General features: G+C 31.9%; 1 long non-coding RNA gene across 1 annotated transcript; it reads right to left on the bottom strand.

The window, feature by feature from the left end:
• Window positions 1–293: 293 nt before the first annotated feature.
• On the bottom strand, window positions 294–19,070 carry LOC143067713 (uncharacterized). The gene is made up of 3 exons (XR_012976014.1): window positions 18,608–19,070; window positions 7,715–7,996; window positions 294–5,742 (listed from the first exon to the last, which is right to left on the bottom strand). It is a non-coding gene; the product is annotated as an uncharacterized LOC143067713 (long non-coding RNA).
• Window positions 19,071–26,862: the final 7,792 nt, after the last annotated feature.

Here is a 26,862-nt window from a genome sequence, read left to right as displayed (position 1 = left end):
GTTTTAAAATTACATGTTGACTGTCATACAAGTGAGAGGTTTAGCGCTATAAAACCAGGTTCAATCCACCATTTTCTACATTTGAAAATGCCTGTACCAAGTCAGGAATATGACAGTTATTGTCCATTCGTTTGATGTGTTTTATCATTTGCTTAGGAACTTTCCGTTTTGAATTTTCCTCGGAGTTCAGTGTTTTTGTGATTTTACTCTTTTTCAGATAAACAAAATACAGGTGAAAAAAATATGAATCCCCGAGTTTTTAATCCATTTTATTAATATCATAACATTAAAATTCTAAACAATAACAAAGACAAACTAACAAATATTATTGAAAACTCGTTAATTCCTTGGTTCAAATTGTACATAAAATGTCTTTACGAAAAATCACTATAAATATTCAATTTATAGACATTCCCTGTGTTGGAAAGCAGTCGGCTTTTAGAGTAGGCATGTTGTCAAATATGAAAACGGTTAACGGCACAATATCTAAATGGGAGTTATGTTAGTTTTTTTTGCGTCCTTTTTCACTGTTATGCAGCTTACGAACTTAAAGTACAAAATGTATCTACGAATGAAAAATAATATGATAATATATGGCTATTCATTTAACTAATAAAAAATATTAACCGACTCCTACTCATGTTTATTGTATTTTATTCCATTTTATTTTCCCCACTATATATTTCTTATGACACTCAACTCACATGTTGATTTCGACTATCTATGTATCTTAGATATTTGGCTTCAGTCTTCCCCCTTTTTGTTTAAGTGTATATTCACTAATGATTCTGAGCATATTCTTCGTTCAATTACATTATGTGAATAACGTTATGTTTTTTACTTTTCTTTGGTATTTGTCAAACTATAAAAAAAAGACAATCCGTAAAATGTAACACTAATTGTTTAAAACAACAAATGGTGGGTTGACTATTCAGTACTACTAACTCAGTAACTGCTCTCGACCTACTTACATTTCCACAAGACAACTTCCGACAAACTTCATGATCATAGATAGATTTCATATGCTTAAAAGGGAAAAGTTTCTTTTTAGTTTCACCTTTCAAACCTAAAAAAATAATTGCATTCCCAGAAGACACAAAATTATGCTTCTGGAATTCCAATACATTTAGGATGTATAAATGAAAATATGATTAAGATATATTGAAGTATGGATATAATTTAGATCAATAAAAACAACTTTTATAATCTAACTCTCTTCAGATATATGAAGTGAGAATACAATAATGCACTGAAACACATACTCCATAAAAAAAGAAAATAAATATTAAAATATGCACGGAGGTTTGCTTTCGTCTAAGTGCCGTTAACTGCATCTATTGAAAACAAAATTGCTATTATTAATGTATAATGTTCAAAGAGTTACAATGACACTACAAATATATACATATAACAAGACATTTTAACACTTTCTACGTCTGTGGTATTTTAAAAAAAAACATGATGAATTGTGACCATATATATCCATATGGCACTAAATCTTTATAATATAGCTGCCTAAGAATAATAATTATATAACATTTACAATATTTTTTAACTTTGATCAATAATCTGTGATAAATATTGTTTTATATTAACTGCTTCATAACTTAAAAGATAGATAAAGTTGGATGTTTACTAAAACATAATTGATTAAGTAATAATTAGCCTTTGGCATTTTTATAAATTAAAGACACCCAACAGAAAGTTTTGAATGTTTTTTAACAAAGCTAAACAATGACCTTGTTACAACGAAATTAACGAAAATAAATGCACAAATGACAACGTCGAGATTTCAACAAAGAAACTAAAGATATGTTGATATTCCCCAAAGTATAAGTAGCTTCCGCAATACCATCAATGCAATATATGTTAGCTGGAAGCTATCACAGGAAGCGTGCTTTTGTAAATGACTAGACGAATTTGTCGTATTGGAAAGATCAATGTTTTCGAAAATCTTTAACAAGTAGCAAAATTTTTTTTTTTTTTTTTTTTTTTTTTTTTTTTTGAAGCTCATATCATACATTTAACCATAAAGAATGTTGCAACAGAACAATCACTTAAAGTTTAAAGCATCCAGTTGCAAAGCAGCTGGTCGCATAAAATGAACCGTTGTTCTATGATATCAAGTGACCTTTTTTTACCATAATATCATAAAGTATTCATTTTATCCTCTTTGAAAAATTGTAGTTTATAAAAGGTGACGATTGAATGTGAGAGGTGTACTCTGAAGTGTCTAAAAAGGGCTTTCCGTAATGCTACATTGTATCAAGTATCCTACAGCGACATACGTTGAGTCAATTTCTTTCTGTGGACTACTTGTATCCTGATTTGTGACGAAAGTATGTAAGGGGTCATCTCTGGTGTCTCTCAAACGGACGGACAGATGGACGGATTTGTGCTTTTCCATTGCCAAGGTGGCAAAATTTCTAAAGTTAATAGTGTATGTGTTATAAATATATCATAGTTATCTTGAATGCTGGAGTTATGCTTATTATGGACGAATGAACACATTGAAGTTAAGAAAACTCCAATGTTTATATTTGTTGTTTAAGACGTGAATTGCAAGAAGAATAGATAAATCAATATCAAAACAAAAATTTGTCAATTAAACAATATTTTTTTTTGTTAGATATATCTTCTACATAATTACTTAGTGAAACTCTGGTTTTTATGCCCCATTTATGGACATTACGTTTTCTAGTCTGTGCGTAAGTTCGTCTGTCCGTTCGTTCGTTCGTTCGTCCGTTCGTCCCGCTTCAGGTTAAAGTTTTTGTTCGAGGTAGTTTTTGATGAAGTTGAAGTCCAATCAACTTGAAACTTAGTAAACATGTTCCCTATGATATGATCTTTCTAATTTTAATGCCAAATTAAAAATTTTATCCCATTTTTACGGTCCACTGAACATAGAAAATGATAGTGCGGATAAGTCCGTGTACTTGGGACATTCTTGTTAGTAATATTTGTACATCCAATAGTAGGAAGGGATGGAAATTTAAATTTCGTTAAGAGAGAACAAATATAAGTAGAGTCTGGTAAATGCTAAATTGACTTTTTTTATTATCATTTTAAGCATTATAGCATATGCGAAGCAAATTCCACTCTACAAATGAACAAATAAAACCACAATCTGGGAAACCAGATCCTACATTATAAAACGGTTGGTGTCTAATCATTATTTGTGCACACCAAGCATACACCAGGGAATAAGTCGTGTACAGATTGGTTTCACTCAATAATGAGCAGCTGCAAATCGAATTTTGTTTGCAAATTGAAAAGGCAAACAAAAATATGGAAGTCACAAATAAATTTCAAATCTGAAAAATAACATCCTACATGAATACTGGGACTATTATACTAGCATTACTATAATATTCCTAGAAAAATATAAGCAACAGTGTTTGTCATAATTGATATGCAAACGATACAACAGAAAATACGAGGTAAATCAGATTTATCTAAGATTATTAATAAGCATTTTCACAGTGACAAACTGTCCAAGTTTACAGATAAACGATATGGGCGTTTTTGTTCCCTAGTCTCCTAGATCACTATGGAGATGACATAATCCAGATACTATAAAAATCATTATTGACAAGTGAAACATGCAATTAAAACAAATAATCAATATGCCGTATTATATATCTTTTTGCCAAAGATGAAAATTAACGATAATATTTACAAATGCTTTAGGTTTGTTTGCCCTTTGCAATTAACTGTGTTATTCTGTTTAACATTCAATCGAAAATAGAACGTAAATTTGTTTAGATGTTTGTTAAAATGTACTTTTCAGCAGTTCATATTTAAACTAAAAGGAAGTTAATTGACCGTGTTTTAAATAACATGACTTGTACAGAGCAATCTTACACATTTTTGCACAGAATTAAAGAAACATAAATTTCCCAAAATTACATTGTTGTTCCAGAGTAACATATTCTCATTTATCTGTGCCTGGATTTATCCAATTATGCAATACAAGCTTAAAACTACTTAAATCACATGTAATATATTTGCAAACTAACTTAACTCAACTAACGAGTCGACGATAGAATAACATAAGCAGCGTTTGTGATCTTGAACTTTTTACCATGAGTAAAATTACACGAAGACAGATCACACTACGACTTATTTTATTAAGGGATCAACCATTTACTTCAAGGGCGTTGTTTAAGGTTTTTGACTGAAGCAGATTTTATTTTATACTTTTTCGACTCTATCAATCAAATTATTTTTTTAATTTAACACTATAAGGTTGGGGGGAAATCTGGATTCAAAATATATTTTTTTTCATCTGTTTGATTACAATACTTTTTTTGAGAAAAAAAACAACATATTAACCTTCTCCCTTGAATTTAAATGGTAGTTCCCTAAATAGAACATGCTTGTTAGGGTGTGTAGCATACATTTCTATATGTAAGAAGATAAAGAAACAAATATCTTGAAAAGTAAACACATACTAAGAGGTTTTGTCAAATACAAAATATCTACATCTACTTCATTAAAATACTGTTCAATGCCTAGACATGATAGAATAAAAAACAAATCCACCTCTACAGATGCCACGCAATATCATAGAATAAAAAAAAAAACTTCACAAAATATTTGATGCCGTTATTTCGTTTTGAAACATTACACGGCAGTTACTATTGGTAAGAAAAAAACAACTTCCTAAATAGTTTACCTAAAGGATTATTCTACCCGTATATATGATTTAAATTCTGAACATTTACTAACAAATTACATCTTAGAACATCAAATTATTTACATAATCAATATTTTTACAGCTGTCTCTTCATTTTTCTACGGCGTTCTGTTGGCGTCGCTTTTCCCGAGAATTGTCTTGTTTCGTTGCCATCTTTTCTTTCATTTTTTTCTTTATTTTGAAGACAGAGTCTACTGGCAATGAAATCACTTTTAAATTTCCCAAGGACTGAGCTTCCAACACAGCAGTTATATCGGGTTCGTTCACGGTCAACTCGATGTGTTCCATATTATTGGACAATTCGTAAACAGCGTTTTGTTCCTTGCCTACAGATTCGTTAAGCAAATGCATTGCAAGGAAAGTTTGTCTATCTGATGCGTATTTCCTCATAGCAGAAATATCATCTGCGATTTTCTTAACATTTTCTCTTCGTTTCTCGATCTCTCCAATCGTCTTTTCTGATGCTACTTTATAATCGGATTCCCTTGTATGGAGTTCAGCTTCCATTTTTTGGTCAAGTTGATCTAAATGGTCCGTTATCAGGCTCTTAATCAAATTTTTATGTTTCCGACACTGAGCGATTTGCTCCTCAAACTTTCTTACATATTCCTCCCGTTCTTTTTGTGCCGTTTCTAAGTAAGCGGATATATCATCAATACTTTTTTCGATCTCATTCAGTAGTTCCGAAGACTTTGCGTTATGAACTACATCATTTAGTGGCTTTAGATTATGACAATCCACATGATTTTCCGAGACACATCGAACGCAGCATGGGTGTTTATGGTCTACGCAATACATTTCATATTCAAGCTTGTGGTCTAAACAGCACTGCTCTGTTTTTAACACAAAAGTGGGTATTTCACTGTAATGCTGTACTGGTATTGTGTGATGATCTTTTGATATTTTTGACAGCTTATGGTGTTCTGCGCATGATTTGCAAAGGGCTTCTTCGCATTCAGGACAAAATGTCTCTGCAGTTATTCGTGATTTCTTTTTCTGTTCACATATGCTGCATGCTGTTTTGGGTTTTGGAGGATGCATTGCTAAAAAAAATCAATCCTTATATACATTTGCCAATCTCACAAAACTAAAAGTCCATAAAAATAAAATTATCATTTGAATTCAGTGATACGGTTTAAAAAAAAATAATTGTGACTACGAATCATTTCCGATGTAGATATACTGGTATATATGGTTTACATTAGTGTAAAGCAATGGTGAGGAGTAAATATACTGGTCAACAAAAGAAACGATACACGACTTTTTTTGTTAAATTTAAGATGAAGTTTTCCCTTAATAGGACTAATATTTGAAGGTAATAATATTTGATGACCATGGAAATATAAATCTGTTTAAAAAAAAAAATGTTTTTTGCTCCTATGACGTCATTTGGCGAAATTTTATTTTTTTGACAAAAATTACAATAAATCGACAATTTTAAAAACAGACCTTCCAACTAATGATGCCAACTCTCATTTAAAGACAAAGATAATGTTTGCCATCAATTCTTTTTATCAAAATCGTACAGTTTCTTTGTGTATTTGGTAAGCAAAGTACGGCCCCACAAAAAATCGTTAAAATGTAATCATTATCAATTAATTTACCATTGACAGTATGTGTAAATATAATTTTTAAAAAACGTTAATAATCTTAAAACTAATCCGAAAGGTTCCAAATTTACAGTGTGTTGTTTTCATATCTAAAACATTGATCATTGATTTGAGACGAAATTTTTTTTTTTTTTTTTTTTTTTTTGCATTTTTTGAGATTTCAAAAAAAACTTTCTTTACCAAAAATTTAAAAAAACAATATTTCAACCCATTAGTGACAATATAAACGTTACTTGATTAGCATATTGAATATTTTTAAACAAATTTGAAAATTCATTTAGTACTTAGAAAATTATGTGTCGATTTTCAATTTGTGTCCAACTTTCCGCAAAAATAATTTGCACCCTATGATCGTTTACATGGAATTTAGTTACTTTCCGACAGGTTTTGATTTTCAATATCATATGTGCATACATTGCAAATGAAAGCTTTTTAAAATAGTGTATCTCATTTTGTTTAAGTTTAAATACTTTCTGATAAATTTTATTCTTAAGTCGTGTATCGTTTCTTTCGTTGACTAGTATATTTAAATTTTAAAAAAAGGTATTAATATACTTTACAAAGATTCCAGCTTATTATTGAGTTTAATTATAATATGAAAATAAGAAGATGTGATATAATTGACAATGCAAGAGACCAAATGATGTGATAGTAGGTATCCATAGACCACCGTACGGCCTTCGCCCAAAAACTTGTACCGCATAGCAAGCTATAAAAATCCCAGAAATGACAATTTAAAACCTATTCACTGCGAAAACTAACGACATGATTTATAAACAAAACAATAAACTAATATGATATACAACAACAAACGACAGTCACTGAATAAGAGGCACCTGACTTGGGGAAGGCATCGTTCTGTTTGAATGTGCTTGTCCAAAGTCAGAAGCCTGTTATTCAGTGGTTGTCGTTTGTTTATTTGTTTCATATTTGTTTTTCGTTCATTTTTTGTACATAAGTTAGGCCGTTAGTTTTCTCGTTTGAATTGTTTAAAATTGTCATTTCGGGACCTTTAAAGCTGACTATGAGGAATGGGCTTTGTTCATTGTTGAAGGCCGTACGGTGACATATATTTGTTAATTTCTGTGTCATTTGGTCTCTTGTGGAGAGTTGTCTCATTGGCAATCATACCACATTTTCTTTTTTTATACCATGTATGTTGGAAGACAAAAAAACACCATTAATTCATTTAATAATTTAAACAACATATTATCCTATGATGAAATTTAATACGACTATCATACAAGTGATATGTTTAGCTAGCTATAAAACCAGGTTTAATCCACCGTTTTCTTCATAAGAAAATGGATGTTCCTAATCAGGAATATAACAAAATTTGTTCGTCATGCTCAGTTTCAGTTTCAATGTTCCATCAAGTCACTAGTGACTTTCAGTAAATACTTACATGTGATAAAACATCCATGACCGCCACTCCAGCAACCACCAACAATTTCTTGGTTTTCTCCACTATTTCTTTTGTCTCTACTCCTAGTGTCATCGTTGCGTTTTCTGCATCCAAGACCACTCTTTTTATTTTTAGCCTCACAGTTTTTACAAGTTGTGGTACTAGTCCTTTTTTCTGGTGCACTAGTTGTATTTTCGTTCGCTGAACTTCGACATCTACAGTCTCCCCAGCAAGATGGGAGACAACTAGACATCTTATTGTAACGTTAGTTGTGTTTGACACCTGAAAAAGAAAGTTTTTAAAGGAAATTTGATTCTTTTGATAGAATAAAACACAGATTATATACATAAATTGTATTCCCTGCGATTTTCATTCAACAGCATGGCCAATAGCCAGTACCTGCACGCGACACGAAAAGAACCTTTACCATAAATAACAGAATTTCCTCATCGATTTACAGAATATCACAGCTACCAATTCTGGTGCACTATCTGTAAATGACAGACGCGGGACTATCATCCTCCGATTAAGTTAGGGAGGTGTCAAGATTTTCATAAAGCAGACAGATTATGGCATCTTTCGGACTCAATCGACAGTAGTGACTCCATGTATCAGTATTACACCACAAACTGTTGATCCCTGGAATTAGAACAACGAGATTTTTCCATGGTACTGTTGGTCATTTCTAATACTTAATTGGTCCCAGAACTATCAATGCTTTTAAAAACAAAGATATGCATAGATATATATATATAACAGTCTAGACAAGACCATTTCTTTGCGCGCTCATTTTGGCAATAAACTCATCACAAATACCAGGATTGAAATTTTATATCTACGCCATACGTGGGTTTCGTTTACAAGAGACTCGTCAGTGTCGCTCGAATAAAAAAAAATGTTAAAAAGGCCAAATAAAGTACGGAGTTGAAGAGTATTGAGGACCAAAACTTCCTAAAAGTTTCAATTGACTGGGTCACATTAGGTGAACGTTTGTATGTAACGCCCACTTGTCATATCGTACGTGTTATACATTTAAACTATGTGGTCGCCAAAGGTTCCAAACGCCAAATCAAATAATAAGAATAACTTGCAGAAGACTTTACTTTATGTGTTGATTTAAATGTTGAATATTTAAAAACTTTCTTTTTTCATCTCGTGCACCTGCATGTACTTTACTCTTTTATTCTATTTAAATACCATTGGACGGCCTCTGACAGACTGAATGAGCTTAAAATCACTGTTATTGATAGCCGATGACAATCAAGTTGAAGGTAAATGATTCAGTATTATTAACAACATAAGTATTGTAGTTGTCCAAGCTATTATGAAAATGAGTCTATTTAAGTTATGATACACAAAATAAATGTAAATTGTATTGTTCGCATATACATAATGTAATTTTACCTTATATATGTTACGGAATACATTTTTAGTTTTATTATATATATAAAGTCATTCATTCATTCATTCTCTCATTTGTGCATTCATCCATTCATTCATTCTCTCATTTGTGCATTCATTCATTCATTCTCTCATTTGTGCATTCATTCATTCATTTGTGCATTCATTCATTTGTTTAGGATTACCATTGGCTACAACGTGTTGTTGTTAAATGAAATATCGAAGAGTACTCGGTTTGGATTCTAATTAAGATGGACACATGAAGAATTGCTTTTGTGATTGTTTAAAAGTGGTAGATTCATTAATAAATGTTACAGGATTACAGAACAATAGAATGAAATTCAAAACAGTGTGGCTGTGACCATTGATTGACACATTAAATTCATCCATTGACTGGGACAATTTAGGTGAACGTTTGTATGTAACGACTATTGCTCACTGTGTACTTTTTAAAGACACTTAAACTATGGGGTCACCAAAGGTCCTCAACACCTTAATAAAGTATTTCGAAAAATTAATCAGGAATAACACGATGTTTTGATTTATATCAATTGTATAAATCAAAACATAAAGGTTATTCCTGATTAATTTTTCGAATTATTTTATAATTAAAGGCGTTAAGAAACCTTTGGTGACCCCACAGTTTAAATGTCTATCGTAGGTACGTCGTGAACAGTGGTCGTTACAGACACACGTTCACGTAAATTATCCCAGTCAATGGATGAATTTAATGTGCCAATCAATGGCCACAGCCACACTGTTTTGAATTTCATTCTAAGCTGGTTTGCTATGAATCACACATCATCCAAGAGGCATATTTTATGTTTACAAGAAAAACTTGTACAATAATTAGTCCTTTGGGTCAAATTTATAGTGTTGAATATCAATACCATCTGATTTAGTAAGTAGGTGAAAGCATTAATTAATGGTAATAAGTGGTGGTATAACATCGATTGCTAGGTGTTGACTAATTACCTTCTTCGCTTCATTTCGTTCTAGTTAGTACACGAGCAAGGCAGAATTGATTATGGTTAGAAAATATCATCGTTTGGCAAGAATCTATCTGAACTGACTGTTACTTTTAAGATGTGCATACAATTACTTATATGTATTAAGAACGGTATATCATTACTATGCATATTATCAATGTGTGCTAGATATATGTTGTCAAAACTGGACACAAAGTGTTTGAAAAGGCTGATATAAAGCGCTCAAACGAATTTTGCATTATCATTTTGGTTCTTTTAAACGATGCATTATATGACAAAAAAAAGAATTTAAAAAAAGGGTTTTGGTTCTTTTGATTCGAAAGAGATTTTTTTTTATCACTCAGAGGGAGATCCATAACAGAAAAATGCTAAAAATGGTTTAGGTCATATTTGCTAAGAGTTCAATACAATCGATATAATGTGCTAAACCACATATTTGTAAACAGCTCCAGATTACATTTTTTAACGAATAATAGTAAAAAACGAAGCAATTCATTAAAGAAATCAATTTCATTACAAGATTTTTATTTACGCATGAACAGATAGCTGAATGTAATACGATCAATATATGCTATTTTCGTAACCTGTTCAGTATCTGCTTTCATTAGACATTAAGTGGTTTCTAGTGTACGAGTGGTTTCTAGTGTACGATATCTCGGCTATAAAACATATTCCATTGTTTCTATTTTTTACTTTAATTTCAATCTATAATTCAATAAAAAGAACATAGACTTCTATATACCATTCATTGATTCAACTGGACCCAAGTTTATGTTTGCGCAATAGCTTAACTATAATTAGTTATTAAAAAGTATGAAGCTTATAATTTAATACGCCAGATGCGCGTTTCGTCTACATAAGAATCATCAGTGACGCTCAGATCAAAATAGTTAGAAAGTCAAACAAGTACAAAGTTGAAGAGGATTGATGACCAAAAATTCCACAAAGTTGTGCCAAATGCGACTAAAGTATCTATACCTTTGATAAGATATCCTTAGTAGATCAAATAATTCATACTTCTGCAAACAGTAAATTTATAAAAATTACCATATAATTGATATTCATGTCAATACCGAAGTGCTGACTACTGGGCTGGCGATACCATCGGGGACGAAACATCCAGCAGCAGTGGCATCGACCCAGTGGGGTAAATAGTTATCAATTTAATTTAATACGCCAGACGCGCGTTTAGTCAATATATGAGTCATCAGTGACGCTCACATCAAAATAGTTAGAAAGCCAAATAAGTAAAAAGTTGAAGAGCATTAGTTTAAACATATTTATTTATAGTGGATTGGGAAACAAGTTTTGCAACTTATATTAATCCCTTTCCACTTTGCGGGTGCGAGTGCTGCCTTGTAGCGGCATTAGCCTACTCTTTTTCGAAATATACAAGGGTGTCTTTAACGTGCAAGAGATATATGGCTCTCTCTTAACACGGGTCAGCCATTTATCGTCCCCTTCCGACGGACTATCATCGTTTCCTCAAGACATACTCGCAGATAGTGTCAAGGGAGAGCCGAAAAAGGGCATTGATGACAAAACATTCCAAAAAGTTATGCAAATACGGCTAAGGTTATCTCCTCTTGGGATAAAACAACCCTTAGTATTTTGAATAGTTCATACTTTCGCAAACAGTAAATTCAAAAAAAAAATGACCATACAATTTATATTCAAGTCAACACCGAAGTGATAACTACTGGACTGGTGATAACCCTCGGTGACAAAACGTACACCAGCAGTGGCATCGACCCAGTGGTGTTAACGTTTATAATTTAATATGCCAGACGCGCGTTTCGTCTACATAAAAGTCATCAGTTGCAAGAAAACTTCTTTTATTAATAGTTATTTGACTTGCCGCGCTAACTTGAATTTCTCTATATTAAATAGTATACCCAAATCGATGCAAGCTCAACTAGTGAGTTTTACTAGTAATTGAAAACAAGAAAAATTCGTAGGACTTTATTAAACAGGTCAATGAATCATGTTTTTTTTTAGTGATTCTACTTATCTTAAACTTATAGCACCACTCAATAAATACTAAATTATTCATTGTATATTTCTGACAGCGTAAGGTTTTAATATAATATATCTATTGTCTTTTCTGACAAGTAGAGCATCACACTTCTGAACATAGGTCGACCGTGAATCTACCAGGCGTCTACTTCATGGTAGGGTCAAGTTAATGGAAACTTTATAAAAAAAAAAATGAAACAGTATCAACAAACTTCTCACCTGTATATTTGACGGATATTCAAAACTCTTAAAAACAACAACAGCAAGGGTTTCTTATATACTAGCAGCATAATTTTGAAATGTTCCACTAAAACAATCTATGCGTAAGATAAGAAAATAGCTGTTTGCTTAACGTCTATTAGCAAATATGTCATGCATATTCATTACGAGTATAAATATACAGTTCATACGATAGGTCTTTTACAAAGTAGGTAGACGGCGAGATGATTGGTGGCCTTGGCAACTTATGATGGGCCCACTAGTGATGGTTCTATAACATGCATAGAACGTGTCAATTAAGTCAAAGTATCTATTCCAACTTTTCGTGGCTGCGTATTTACACATCTTACACAGCGGAACAGACACCCCACTTTAACTTGGGTTTTACTGTCAGATGGGAGAAATCCAGGATTATCTTTGTTTCTTTAAACCAGTCAATTCTTTAGGTTAGTAGAAAAAGTCTAATTAACAACAATACGGTCATCAATAATAATAATAATAGAAAAGTGTACATGGGAGTGCAGTTACAATCAGATCATGATACTAAACCAAAATGAACTGAAACATATTTTTACTATTCAATACCGATTCATAAAAAAGTAAATAAATTCATAAAACTCTTAGAAACAAGAATATGGGAAATCACTAGTTGCTTTATCAAAGATGACTTCAATGTGCTAATTTTCTTGTTTTCATAAAAGCAGAATAGGGTAATTGACTTTTTACAACTGATCAATATGTATCTCTTCCAGTAGTATAACTTTCAATCGATTATTCCGTCACATTTCAGAGCTTTACTCAAATCTCAGAGCATCAAGCTTTATAAGCAAAAGAGGCTGAAAGGATTGAAAATGTACATATGGTTTCTTACACATATGTAATGAATGAAATGAAATGATTTATTGTATATTATAAACGACACAACAACAACATGGACACAACAAGGTATATGTCGACGTCAACGTACGGTCTTCAAGAAAATACAAATTATCTACCAAAGTAGCGATTGAATTAAGCAAAAACTAAAAAATCAACAGCAAATTGTGATGTTTATCCCTTTAATTATCTCCTTTCATGACAAAAGTTTGCATTATTCTTTCCTTTTTAGAAAAACAACCCGGAGAGACGGTGGCAACCATTGTTGAAATTTCTTGTACGGGATGTAAATATGTTATCATCATCATTTTATTATTTTGAGCAGCTTAAGAACACAAAATACGTGATAATTGTACAATAAATCTAATGCATTGATTTGGTATAAATATATATATATGATATATGAAAACTGTTGTTTCTTTATTGTGTTTGTAACTTTGTATACTATATAGATATAGGAAGATGTGGTGTAAGTGCCAATGAGACAACTCTCCATCCAAATAACAATTTCAAAAAAGTAAACTATTATAGGTCAATGTACGGCCTTCAACACGGAGCCTTGTCTCATACCGAACAACAAGGTATAAAGGGCCCAAAATTACTAGTGTAAAACCATTCAAACGGGAAAACCAACTGTATTGTTTATTATACTTGTAAAAGAATAATATTATGATGATATTATATCATGCTCCTTTGTGAGCCCATTTTATGGAAACAAAGCATCTTCTTCTTCGTCTTCTTCTATATTAACAAAACAAAATTTTGATTGTCAAAAACAACCCAACGACATAAACAATCAAAGACAACTAAGTTAAACATACAGTCCCTCTCCAATATAGAGATGTCTATACATTGTGTAAAGCGTTGAATCTTCCATATAAGGTCATATTTATATGTAACCATTGATATGGCTTTGGGAGGAATCCCTTCTGTTTGCAGCTATTGGGTCAATGCTAAACACAATTGAAATTCGTCAACCTTTTTTTGTGGCGTTTTCTTTGGGCAAGATGTATCTATTTTTGTCAGAAAATACAGATGAATTATGTCTAATTGACATTTGGCTATTACTTGCTATTTGTAATGAAATATTTTAGAACTGACTTCAGAATCGTTCAATGTGTATGTCTCGGTTATATTTGATTGTAGGCGTTTCTGGAAATGTCAGTATTGCTGGCGATGTTGTACTTAAACCAAACCTTAATTAAATACCATGAATTGGTAAAGTCTTTGATTTCATATGTGACAATTTTAACGGTTCATTCCCATAAAAAGCTAATGTTGTCAGGTTGCATTTCTTGTAATTGATAATTGAATTTCACTCCAGATTGCCAAGTGTAAAAGTAATAAGATGTTATCGTCCTGACATTTTTATCGATATAAAAGCCAGACCGGCTAAATACATTTTCTATCATTTTTTTCCTAATTTGTATTCAACAATTCTTTTCTTTATTTCATTTTTAGATCAGTTCTTTATAGATTTTAGGTTTAGCATAATGTGATTTATTTTAACAACTTAAAAATGAATTTTTCAAATAGATTTCGCTGCAGGAAAGGTGACATGTTATTCTTTACAAAAATCAATGAAAGAATCTCAGATTGAAATAGATTATCAGATTGAAATATATTCTGTGTGTAAGGGTGCGTATCGGTTTTCAACTTTGAAGGCTTTCTCTTGATTATACACGTTTCTGTTTTGCATTTGAAGGGAAGTTTTTGTTTCTGTGTATAAAGATATTCTACAGAATAATTTTACCAACACTGAAATGCAAGAGGTTAGAATCATAGTGAGAAAAGACACAAAATAACACTTGGTAATTTTTTGTTGATGTTCTCATTTTTTTTTCATTGCCGTTTACTTATATTGTTCAGCTCCACCAAAGACAGTGATCTCATATCCTTAAATTGTAATATAAATATACGTATCTGTATATCACGGGGATCCTATGAAATTTCAATGAGAAAGTTCGCGCGTACAAAATGTGTTTATTTCCACTTCAAGTTAAGGAAGTCTATATATAAAATTTAAATTGTGAGACTATCATAAATCAAAATGAACCCTGCTGTTTATAAAGATATCTTAACAGTGCATGTTTCATTAATTTAAAAAAATCGATCCAATGAAATAACTCTCCATCCAAGTCACAATTTGTAAAAGTATACCATTATAGGCCAAAGTACTACCTTCAACACAGAGTCTTGTCTCACATCGAACAGCAAGCTGTAAAGACCCATTCATAAGTGAAATGAAGAATGTACTTTGTAGCTTTCAGTGTGATAACTACTAAATTGACGACTAGCTGATGCTTAGGCACCTATTATTTTAGTGTTAACTAACAGGAGCAAAATTGTGCTTTCTTGAAGCACTATGTTGATTTTTTTCTAATTTTCAAAGAAAGCAAACCATAAATAAACAAAAGGGAAATACATCGAAAAAAGATACCAAAAGGGATAATCAATCTTATAATTCAAAGACTGTCAACATGACAAAAAACGGAAAACAGTCAAAGGAAAAACGATCTGAAAAACACAGCAAATAAAACTAAAGGCACCACTTAATATAGTATAGTAACAAAGACATTATGTTTGTACATATATTCGATATAATGGTAATGCAAAGAGCCAACTGCTACTGAGTGGTCAAGTCAAGCCCTTTTAGAATAATGATGATCACAATAAAGGCATTATACACTAATGCTAATGAAACTAAACATAACTAAGTATAAATAATCGTAAAAATGCGCATGCTTAATGTAACTTTCAGTTGATATTATTCCATATATATTATGATATTTACATAATCATGCATGGATAGTAGGAAATGATTCCATTTTGTATCACTCGCTTATGTGGTCGGCTGATCGCATTGATTGCGAGAGGTCATGGGTTCAATCCAAACTCAAAGACTTTTGAAGTTTGTATTGCAGCTTCGTTCGAAATTTAATTAACTTACTCTTTCTCGATCAAAGACGGTATCATCCACATTTGATAAAACACACACTTGATGTTTGCATATACCCCGAAATTGTGTGATATTTATAAACAAAATCTAGTTGACAAAACAAAATTGCATCAATCAAAATCCTGTGTACCCATATAATGGGTTTATTATGAAAATTCAATGTTTTTATGGCTTTGCTTTTTTCTCGTAAACTGTGGTTCCTATCTGTGGAAAATAAGTTGTCTTCTATAAAGACTGTATGTTAATTTCTAGATATCTTTTGGTTATTTTGGTTATTTTGTTGTTCAGTAGTTGGTTTTGTCATTGTAGTTTACAACTCAATTCCGTTCATTTACACCTATCTATCATTTATATCTATGAAATATGTGTTTTTTATTCCAGAATCGCCATCGGATAGGAAATAAGTTGAGGATTGTTATAAGCCGGTTCATTTAATTGTTTATTTCCCGTTTGTCGCAGTCTTAATTAATGAAAAAAACATTCTTGTTAAATGTAAACATGAACCATAACTTAATTTAAACATGATGATATTTGAAAACAAAAGAAGGAACAGAAAGGCAAACATCGAACTAAAAATCCCTGGTTTCTTGATTCGTTCAACAGGATTATAAAGATTTAATGAAAGATTGCATTTTCACAGTAATAGAAAATATCTCAAAAGCAGTATGAGTACGGAAGCCAAATTGCAATCCTTTAATATTTGTATTATAAGAAGCAGATTGTTTGTCCGGTACTGATTTTGATAAACTTTTATAATTTAATTTTGGATGTAACGCGTCTTCTGATTGGCTGACGTTATTTTGTTATGAGCCCATAGACATAATTTAGTCGTGTGACTGTGACGTCATCAACGTTTTTTTCATAGTTTTCTACGGTTTAAAATGGAATTTAGAATTAAATTATAACATACGCGCGTTATTCAGTGTGCACCAAATTTTTTATGTTATTTCGAATAGACAGAAAAAACATTACAGTCATTCCTTAAGTGACTGTCAAGTCGGCAGGTAATGACCATGACCTTCACGTGATGACTTTACATGATTGATAGAACATTTATACAGAAACCAAAATTTCAGTTTAGCAATTAACGTATGCCTTTTACCTTTGAATAAGTCAAAATCAATAAAAGCTAGTTTTTAAAAGCTAAAAGGCGTAGCATCAATCAAAGATTGGTAACGAACTGACATAAAGCTACAAAGAAATGGTCTAAAAAAACCGAACTTTTCTTAAACGTTAACATTTGGATATGAACTCTTACCTTGAACTAAACCTACAAATCCAAATATCAATAAGTTTTTGAACTTTTTGTTTTCCAAATTTCACTTTATTTATGAACTGTGATCTTGAACGTTGACCTTATAAACAAAAAATACATAGAAACCATAATATATGCAAGAATTAGCTATGCAATAGAAGTTCCTTTATAACAAAACTTCCAAACGAAGGAGATATCATGGAATAGTATTTCCATTGGAGAAATATTACATTATTTGTTCTTAACGGACTAAAGATAAATAATATATGTTCAAATAGGAACAGATATCATAAAGCTTTGTTTGTAACAGCGTTTTCAGAGGAACTTCAGTTAATAGGAACATATGAAACTAATATTGTACCCCGTTTTTCCAAAAATACACGAAAAGGGTAAAAGAAAAAAAAAATGAATAGCACAAATCCATATTAAGCAGTGAGGACTTTGAAAAAAATAACATGTTTACACAGAAAACGAGAACTGGACTAAATTCCATTAAGTTATTGTTCAGTTGCCAAAACATAGCTAGCCCACTCATATCATTTTGAGAGAACCCTAAAGTATTCAAATCAAACGTTCACCGTTTATATTTGATTAAAAATTACGATATATACTAGAAGTCCCTGGATTACAGACGATTGGTTTAAACATTGAGTGTTCTATTTTTGATGTATTATTCGTTGCACGTTTTTAAAAGGTGGATGCAAAATTGAAACTATTTTTTATTAAAGTTCTTAATGGCTCCAAACACAAGCTATTTGCATTGCTTATAAAATTACATTCTGAGTTCTTATCATTTATATTTATACGATAAGGCTTTGGTTAAGACATGGTGTTGCTACCAGATAAAAAGAAGGCAAGTTAGGTACAAAATCTCTTTTAATAAGACCTTTGCTCATATCTACTATTACTTATACCAAATCATTCGTTTAAATTGAGTTTTAGATCAAGTTATACGTCAATTCCATATGTTTATGAGGTCATAGTAACATCACGACTGACTATTCTTGACTGAAGTGGCTAGATAATATCATTCTATTAATTTATCGATAGAACTAACATATCTTTGAAAGGTTAACAGGACTTTACTATTTTGGGTATTTCACGAACTGAATAATGGTAATTTCCATACCTCCGCCTTTATGTTAATAATATATAATTTGTAAATTTTCCATCCTTACCTTATAGCAGATTCTTCAGAATTCCTTGTTTACTTCTTAGAATGAGTCATACAGTTCTCGTTCGATCAATCGATGCTATTAATTAGATATCTAAAACGCAGTTCTTCCATAAAAATGCCAGCATAAGGAACAAGATATCCTTGAATGTTTATAATGTCGGAAAAGTATTTGAATATTGTACACTTAACATATATAGTTTTTATATTCTTTTAACAAAACATTTATGTTTTCTTTCATCATCAATTTTCCAAACTGGATGATGAAGAGAGGATCCAATGGTGTTGCCGTATTCAGTTTCGATCGATATTCGTTGATATTTCAATCACCACCGTTATTGACTAATTCGCGACTTCATTTAATAACAAATTAAACAGTCCGCCAAGTTTTGATAAATTGTCCAGGCAATGAATATTAAAAACTACTTGTTCCGAAAAAGAAATTATTGTTCTATGATGGAATTTTCTCTGTTTCAAAACTAGATTTCTTCAAAACAATTATCTCCGGATATACGACATCTCTCATGGCAAACGATTATATCCTCATTCAATTTGGTGAATATGAATAGGTGAACCAAAACAGCAGCCTTATGGTTTTTCCAAAACAAAATAGAATGTGGTAGTCAAAGAGTCAGAATTGATTTATTTGCGGAAGATTTTAATGTTTTACTTTCTAGTTCGCTAACTGTTATGGTATTTCTGGATCATTATTATTCTGTTATTGTATTATTTACTGCGTTAATAAATTTCCTATCAATTTTACATTCTTTGGCTCGTATGATATTCCATCAACATAATGTTGATTCAGTACACTATTAATATACAATCGGATCACAAATATTGAGCATATGAGCATGCATCGTCAAATACCTTTTAATAAGTTTCTGTAAGTATTTTAAAATAACAAGACAGGATGGCGGCGAAAATGAAAACCAACGAGATGTGAAGGTGACCTGGTCTGAACGGTACTGTAAAATATTTCCATCACGTAAAGCTCGTAGTCGTCGTTCGTAATACATGTATATCATTTTCATTTTCTTCTTTAAAGAGCATTTGGTCACTTCAAATCAAATTTGGCAGAATTAATTATTGAAGGAGTTTTTAATTACGATTTTCATTTGATTCCAACGACTTATAATGCAATTGTATTATATCTGGCTCATATCAAACAAAGCCAGGGGCAATATTTGATTCTTACTGGCCAATTCCTTTTCATAAATTAAAAATCCAACATCAACCAAACATGGAAAGAATGATGTATTGGGTGTCCTTTACAGACAATCCTGACATGAATTTGATCGAAAACAATCCTTGATTCTGATTGGCCAATTTCCATAAATCCTTTTCTATGTATCTGAAAAGGGAAATGTTTTGAAAAATTACAGGATTAGTAATCTGTAGATCATCTACACATTCATTTGTATTTTCGTCTTATGTTGATTTGGTGGTAAAAATTTCGACATTTGTCTCCAGTGTTTCCCTTTGAAAATCTTTGGAGTCAAAAGGTTTTCTTCTCTTGTTATTCATTTTTATGTATATAATAGTGGTGAAATTTTCATAAGTGATCATCGTTTGGGATTTATAAATTGCTTTTAATTTATGATACATGTATTAGCAGTGACTAAAATATGGTGAACTGGTCGATGGATTTTCCATTTGCATGTAAATACAGTCTATCCTGTAATTTGTGTTATAAAGTACTTTGATGAATTTCATGTCCTCTTCTTTATTATGTATCATTTAATGAGTGTTTGAAATTACATCATGCCTTTAGTGTGAAATGCTGATATCATTTATCAATTCATGAAAACCTCAATTGGAAACTTTATTTAAGAACCTGCTTGATTATTTCTTATTGACCCTTGTCTGTTCTTTGATGTGTATCATTGATTAGTGTCGAACAAACAAATAACTTACATATATGGATCCAATTATATTTGGGATAAAATGTGGTAGGATACAAACTGTTTCTATTTTCCACAGTGTGAGTCCGGCTTAAAGTGTGGGGAAAGTCTGACAAGTGGATGCTCTCGAAGAAATTAAGGTACACGTTTTTGTGTAATCAACTCCCCGAGTCTTCAAACTTTCTTTATTGTTAATACCATGAAATTAATTTTCTCTATGTGCACATATAGTATTTTTTTCAGTTTCTTAAGCTGGTATCAACTTGTTGTAATAAAATTACTTGCATTTATTTGTACTGTTGTCCTGTCATGTGATGTTGTCATTTTTGTGTTATATTTGACATTGCCATTAAAGCGCGAGGTTTGGCTAGCCGCAAAACCTTGTTCAACCCTATATTTCTTTTCTTAAAATGTCCTGTACCAAAACAGGAAAATGGCAGTTGTTATCTTATAGTTCGTTTCTGTTTGTGTTGCATTGTTGCTTTGGTTTTTTGTTGCACTTCCATGTTCTTTTGTTTCGTTATTTTCCTCTAATAGTTGATGTGCTTACCTCAGTTTTAGTTTGTAGCTCGGACTAGCTTTCTCTCAATCGATTTGTGACCTTCGAACAGCGGTATACTACTGTTGCCCTTATCTACTGAGATTTTCTAAATAGGAAAGAATTTCAATCATTCTATATTGTTTTGAATATATTTAAATGTGTACCTCAATTCTATGATCACATTTACATAATGGTTGGCAGATTTGATAGACTGAAAAACGAAGTCAATTCTTAGCAATATTCTAGATGGAGGTTACTCGTTTTGTATTATCAACTCTTCTATGCGTTTTTCTTTGTGAAATCATCTGCATGTTCGAGATGATTAAACTTTTGTAAACTTTTATTAGATTTCATGATGGACAGTATTATGGAGGGTCACCTTTTTGTAGATTCTGTCTTCTTTGACTATTCTATCACAGCAAAGAATTTTTCCTTATTTTTTTCTAACTTAAAGAAATCATCAGATAACGCCATTGCATAGATGTTCCATAAAGTATTTAGCAAATACTAACTAATGTCATGACCATTAGTATTGCAACTGGGCCATTCGTGTTTTTATTTATTTTCCATTACTTACAATAAATCATACAATCTATAAAACACAAAGATCTATTTTTCTGTGCTGTAATTCTAATCGAGCTGTATCAGAGTTTCAATGGTCGACAAACTGTTCATCTTTCTTCTGCTGCTTAAGTGAATATTGTTGTCAGAAATGATCAAAACCCACATAGTATTGTGAATTGTGATCAAACGGGTTTTAGGTCATTATCCTGCACGGATGCCAGATACGTTAACTTCAAATACAATAACCTAATTTGTGGTTGCAAATTATCTATTATATTTACTTGTATATACCATATGAAATTGACCTTCTTGCTTCTTCTGTAACCACGTCATACAGTATAGAATTATATGATTTGCAACTTTGACTTAATGATACTTGCTATTATTACATTGCGTTTGACGTCTTTGCAGTTCAAGAAGAACATGAATATGAATAATAATTTGCAAATGTCTATTTGTATGATGTTAAAATGAAATTGGATGAGTTTAAATAAGATAAAATTTCCTATGATATGTTCTAGAATAGAACGCTTCTTTTCATAGCTTTATAACCACAAGAGCATGGACCAAAGCACTTTGTCAATGAAATGCATTATGATGCACAGAAGCGCTTCCTGCTAGAAAAAATATGCATGGTAATCATGTCATAAGAAACTTCAAGTTATACTGCCATGTTATTGGACCAAATATGTGATAATTAGAATAAAATGAATTAAAGTGGTACTTGAAAATAATTGCCATATATTGACATGACGGTCCGGTAATTCTGCGCGACAAATTCGTTTGTATAAACGATGAAAAGAGTTGTGAACATGTACATTTTCAAGATTAAATTTTAAAAGAATGAACCAAATGTGGGTCTTCAAGTTTCTGTTATTCTGTATTTTACATATAAATATAAATGTCTTTAATGTCATTATCATCATCAATCTGGGAGAAAAAATAACTTGTTTATTGAATTGAAAGGCAATATCATCAATTAAACAAGTGAAGTTAAAAGTCTGGCTAATGTATTTTTTTTCTCAGAAAAGCAATACTACTTTAATTGAATGATTCAAGTGAAAGATAATCCAAAGAGCATTTATTTCGTTAAAAATCAATATTTAGATATGTGTCAGGTGAACTAAGTCTATTTACTCAATTTACAAATGATGCATTTTCAAAGGAAAACAAACAAAGGTACAACATGGGAAAAACAAAAGAGTCACGACAAAATTAATACAAGCAACAACACCCAATAGTCCACAAAAGAACCACACAGAATAAATAGGAAATAATTGAAGTTAGTACGTTGATTCTGATCCACAACCTGTCGTGTTGCTCCTCGTATTGCAGGTAATAATAAAAGGAATTCATATGTAGTCATTTATAGATATTGAAAATAGTAGTTTAGCTATGTTCAAATATCGCAAATCGAGTAAATGCTCAGTTAAATGTAGTAAACAAAATTCGCATGAACTCTAAAAGGAGCAATGCTGATACACGGACAACGAAAGCGTTACCTGCTATGCTAGCATCACCCGCCACCTGCGAATCCACACACAGCCAACATGTTACCATCGTGATTGATGAAGTAATCGCTAAAATTGCAGACGACACATTGTGTACCTAAAGATCTAAGACTACAAAAAAAATGAGTTAAGACACAAATATCGGTCAACCAATTGCTGATGGTGATAAAAAAAAATATGTATTGTCTATTTCAATGCTTCTTTCTCATAACTCTATTTGATCAGTTTTGTGCAAGGAGTATATCGCTGTTCATGAAGTCGGTATTACATGGACATATGCACGAACGTATCGTATCATTTCAGACAATAGTGATAAAATGTTTGTAAAAGCCATACAGGGGATCAGAGGGCGTGTGTCTGCTAAGTGAAATGCGAGTTATACATTGACACACATAATAAATATATCTGAGAATAAAATTAATGGGCTTTGGAAGGGAAAAAAATCAATCACAGACCTTCTGACGATTTTTTATGATGCCACTGCTGGTGGACGTTTCGTCCCCGAGAGTATCACCAGCCCAGTAGTCAACACTTCGGTGTTGACATGAATATCAATAATGTGGTTATTTTAATAAATTTCCTGTTACAAAACTTTGAATTTTTCGAAAAAACTAAGGATTTTCTTATCCCAGGCATAGATTTGGCACAACTTTTTGGAATTTTGGATCCTCAATGCTCTTCAACTTTGTACTTGTTTGGCTTAATATATATTTTGATATGAGCGTCACTGATGAGTCTTATGAAGACGAACCGCGCGTCTGGCGTACTAAATCATTAATCCTGGTACCTTTGATAACTATTGTTTCATATGGGTAAAAATCAATTCGGCCGATATAGTTGCAAAATAAGTACCATTTAGATATTGACTTTCTGCTAAAATATCACTCTACCAAACCCAACAACCATGTTGTTAATCAAATTGTCCACATTCAAAACCATTTTTTTACACAGCTTTGGGTGTATATATATGTCCGGTTGACGATGATACACAGTCGGACAGTCAGCTATATATACATGTTTGTGAAATTTATGTATTCAGTATGAAAATGTTCAAAGTCCTGTTATATGCCTTTACTCAAGGAATAATGGATGTTGTTTTGATTTTCTAAAATCTCCTCTTTTGAGAAAATATGTAGAGGAATACCTGAATTTGGTTTCCCGATTTACCCAGCGTTCATTGGTAAGACATTCCAATAACGATTATACATATTCAAACTATATTGTTTGAAGCTTTGTCGTCTGGATCAACACAATATTTGTCGCCTAGAGAGAGTAAAGCATCCATAACCTCAGGAGTATTGACAGGATTCGAACCAAGTTTTGCCATTGTATGTCGCAGTTGAATGCGCTCTTGAAGACATAAACGGTAAGCGTTGATCTATTAAAATCCAGTATTGGTGGATCGCGATTTTCCCATTTTCTGGCATAATCCTTAACTGCATCCATCAGTAGTTAGAACAGTACCTTTTGTCGATCATTGCTAATGATGCCAACATCTCAATCAATAACATAACATACGGGACAATATTCGTATTGGGACGATGACCAAGACAATCGGGGAGGGAGGGGAGGGGTATTGGGTAGAGTAGTTAAGATTTTATATCCCCGAGAGTAAAGGTCTATACTTTCTTTTGTAATTGGAATCTTGGTGTAGGTAGATGAAATGACAGTTGTAGATTTGAATTATTAATGTTTTTTTCTGCACACATATTTGATGAAAAAGATTTCTAATATTGAAGGTATTCAAACGACCATTACGAGAGAATGCTACATAAAAAAAAAAAAAAAAATATTTAACGATTAAATATCGTATCGTCGTCTGGCGTACTATATTATAATCCTGGTACTTTTGATAACTATTTAAATGTATATGACTGAATCAATAACAGAAATGTCTTTAGTCTGAAAAAAAAAGTAAACTGTGCTTTGATAATGGTCTCAAAACAGTTACTACAAGTATAACGAATATCATGGAATATAGTGAATTCCCGAGGCGATAAACTGATGATGGTCTATTTTTTAAATGACCGTGACTCCTTTTGGTGGCGATCAGAGGTGTTAAATTATTCTAATGTGTTGACTTCGCTACACGTTAGACTAGACAAACTGCCGACATCATCAATTTTGTCTTTGGTGCCGTAATGAATCGCCGTTAGCAATTCCAACATCTAAAGATATGTTCTTTGTAAGCGATATTGTGTACACAATATGGAACTTTTGTTGAATGATATATATTTTGTACATTACTGATTTTTATCGTAACAATGGAATGGTAAGGCTGGTTAAAGTGTCTTAAGGGTTATTCACATTAAAATAGTGATGGTTCATTCTTTCGCTAGTGCTTGACATATTTCACTGATAGACCAGTCCACAAAGAGAGCATTCAATACCGTAAACATATGATATAAGCAGTTCAATTCATGGCTACGTCTGGTTTTATTTGTGCTCTTTTGTTTGTCTTTGTAAATTATTACTTTTGCTGTTTGGTCTATGTTTGGTAATATTCATTTGACTTAGCTTGGTACTTATGCATCCAGTCATAGTGTTAGTTTACTATGGTAAAACAAAATGTATTCTTGTCCTTCGTTTTTCCTAACGTACTTTGTCAATATGCCTTTTTATTTTTCTTTGTTGGCATATTGGTTTGTTTCAAAAGTGAAGATTTTAATTAATGTTGCTATTTGATTAAGGACTATCCTTATTTTGATTTTCCTCAGAATTAGTTTTTTTTCATTTGACTTTTTTTGTAACACAGATTTACCGTATCGGAGAACAAAGCAGAGTGCCGCAAGTGACACTTTAGAAGAAATGACTATTTAGCAATCTTTTATTAAGTTGATTCCTTTAAAGAAACAACTATCAAGTTTTCCTGATAGAAAACGCACGCAATCTAATGAACAGTGTAGGGAATAGTAATAGTAGACATAAACTCCATGTGCAAGTATGTCTGGAATGTTGAGCACCGTTTACAGTTGAGAAGTTTAGAAGGTTAATCCTCGTTTCGTAAGTTGATATTTTCTCTTACTGATGACTTTAACTATGGTTACGAAAATTGGAGCATACCCGTAATCATCTGTCTATGGAGGTTTCGTACAGAAAAAAAACTCATCAAATACACATTGTATTCTGTTTGGACAGACCTTGTATGCAGTATATTTCATACGGACAACTGTCAAAGTCGACAAGAAAGGGAATGACATCCGTGTATTTACAAACCTATCCCATTGTATGCTCAAGTGTACGTGAAATCAGAGGTAGATTCTAAAACATTTCAAGACTGTTAGAGGACATAAAATCACACCTCGTCACAATTCTAAGGTATCAATACATTTTCTTCATCTATTCTTCTCATGTGTAAATATTCCTCATTATAAACACTAAGATTGAATCAAATTATGCTTTCATTATCTTTTAGTTTCCATTTCAGGTATAAAGAGGGTGTCTTTTAGCTGTAAAGTATCAGGACCATCTGAAGCGTTTCTGTGTAACTTGACTTCAATAAATGATACAACAGATAAATAGCAGTGTACATCACGCCTTGAACTACACGGTAAAATTGATTAAACACAGGGCAGTTTAGGCTGAAATTTATCCAAAAAGAGATTACTATAATATTCCGATTATAAATTTACTATTATTATGTACACTGCATAATATTCCATAATATTCCAACAGCATATAAATCATTATACTATATCTACCTCTAAGTTGACAAAATGTTCCAGAGCTTAAATATGCC

The sequence above is a fragment of the Mytilus galloprovincialis genome, chromosome 3 (assembly GCF_965363235.1).
Source record: "Mytilus galloprovincialis chromosome 3, xbMytGall1.hap1.1, whole genome shotgun sequence".
NCBI classification, from domain to species: domain Eukaryota; kingdom Metazoa; phylum Mollusca; class Bivalvia; order Mytilida; family Mytilidae; genus Mytilus; species Mytilus galloprovincialis.
This window is presented reverse-complemented; position numbering and strand designations above follow the sequence as displayed.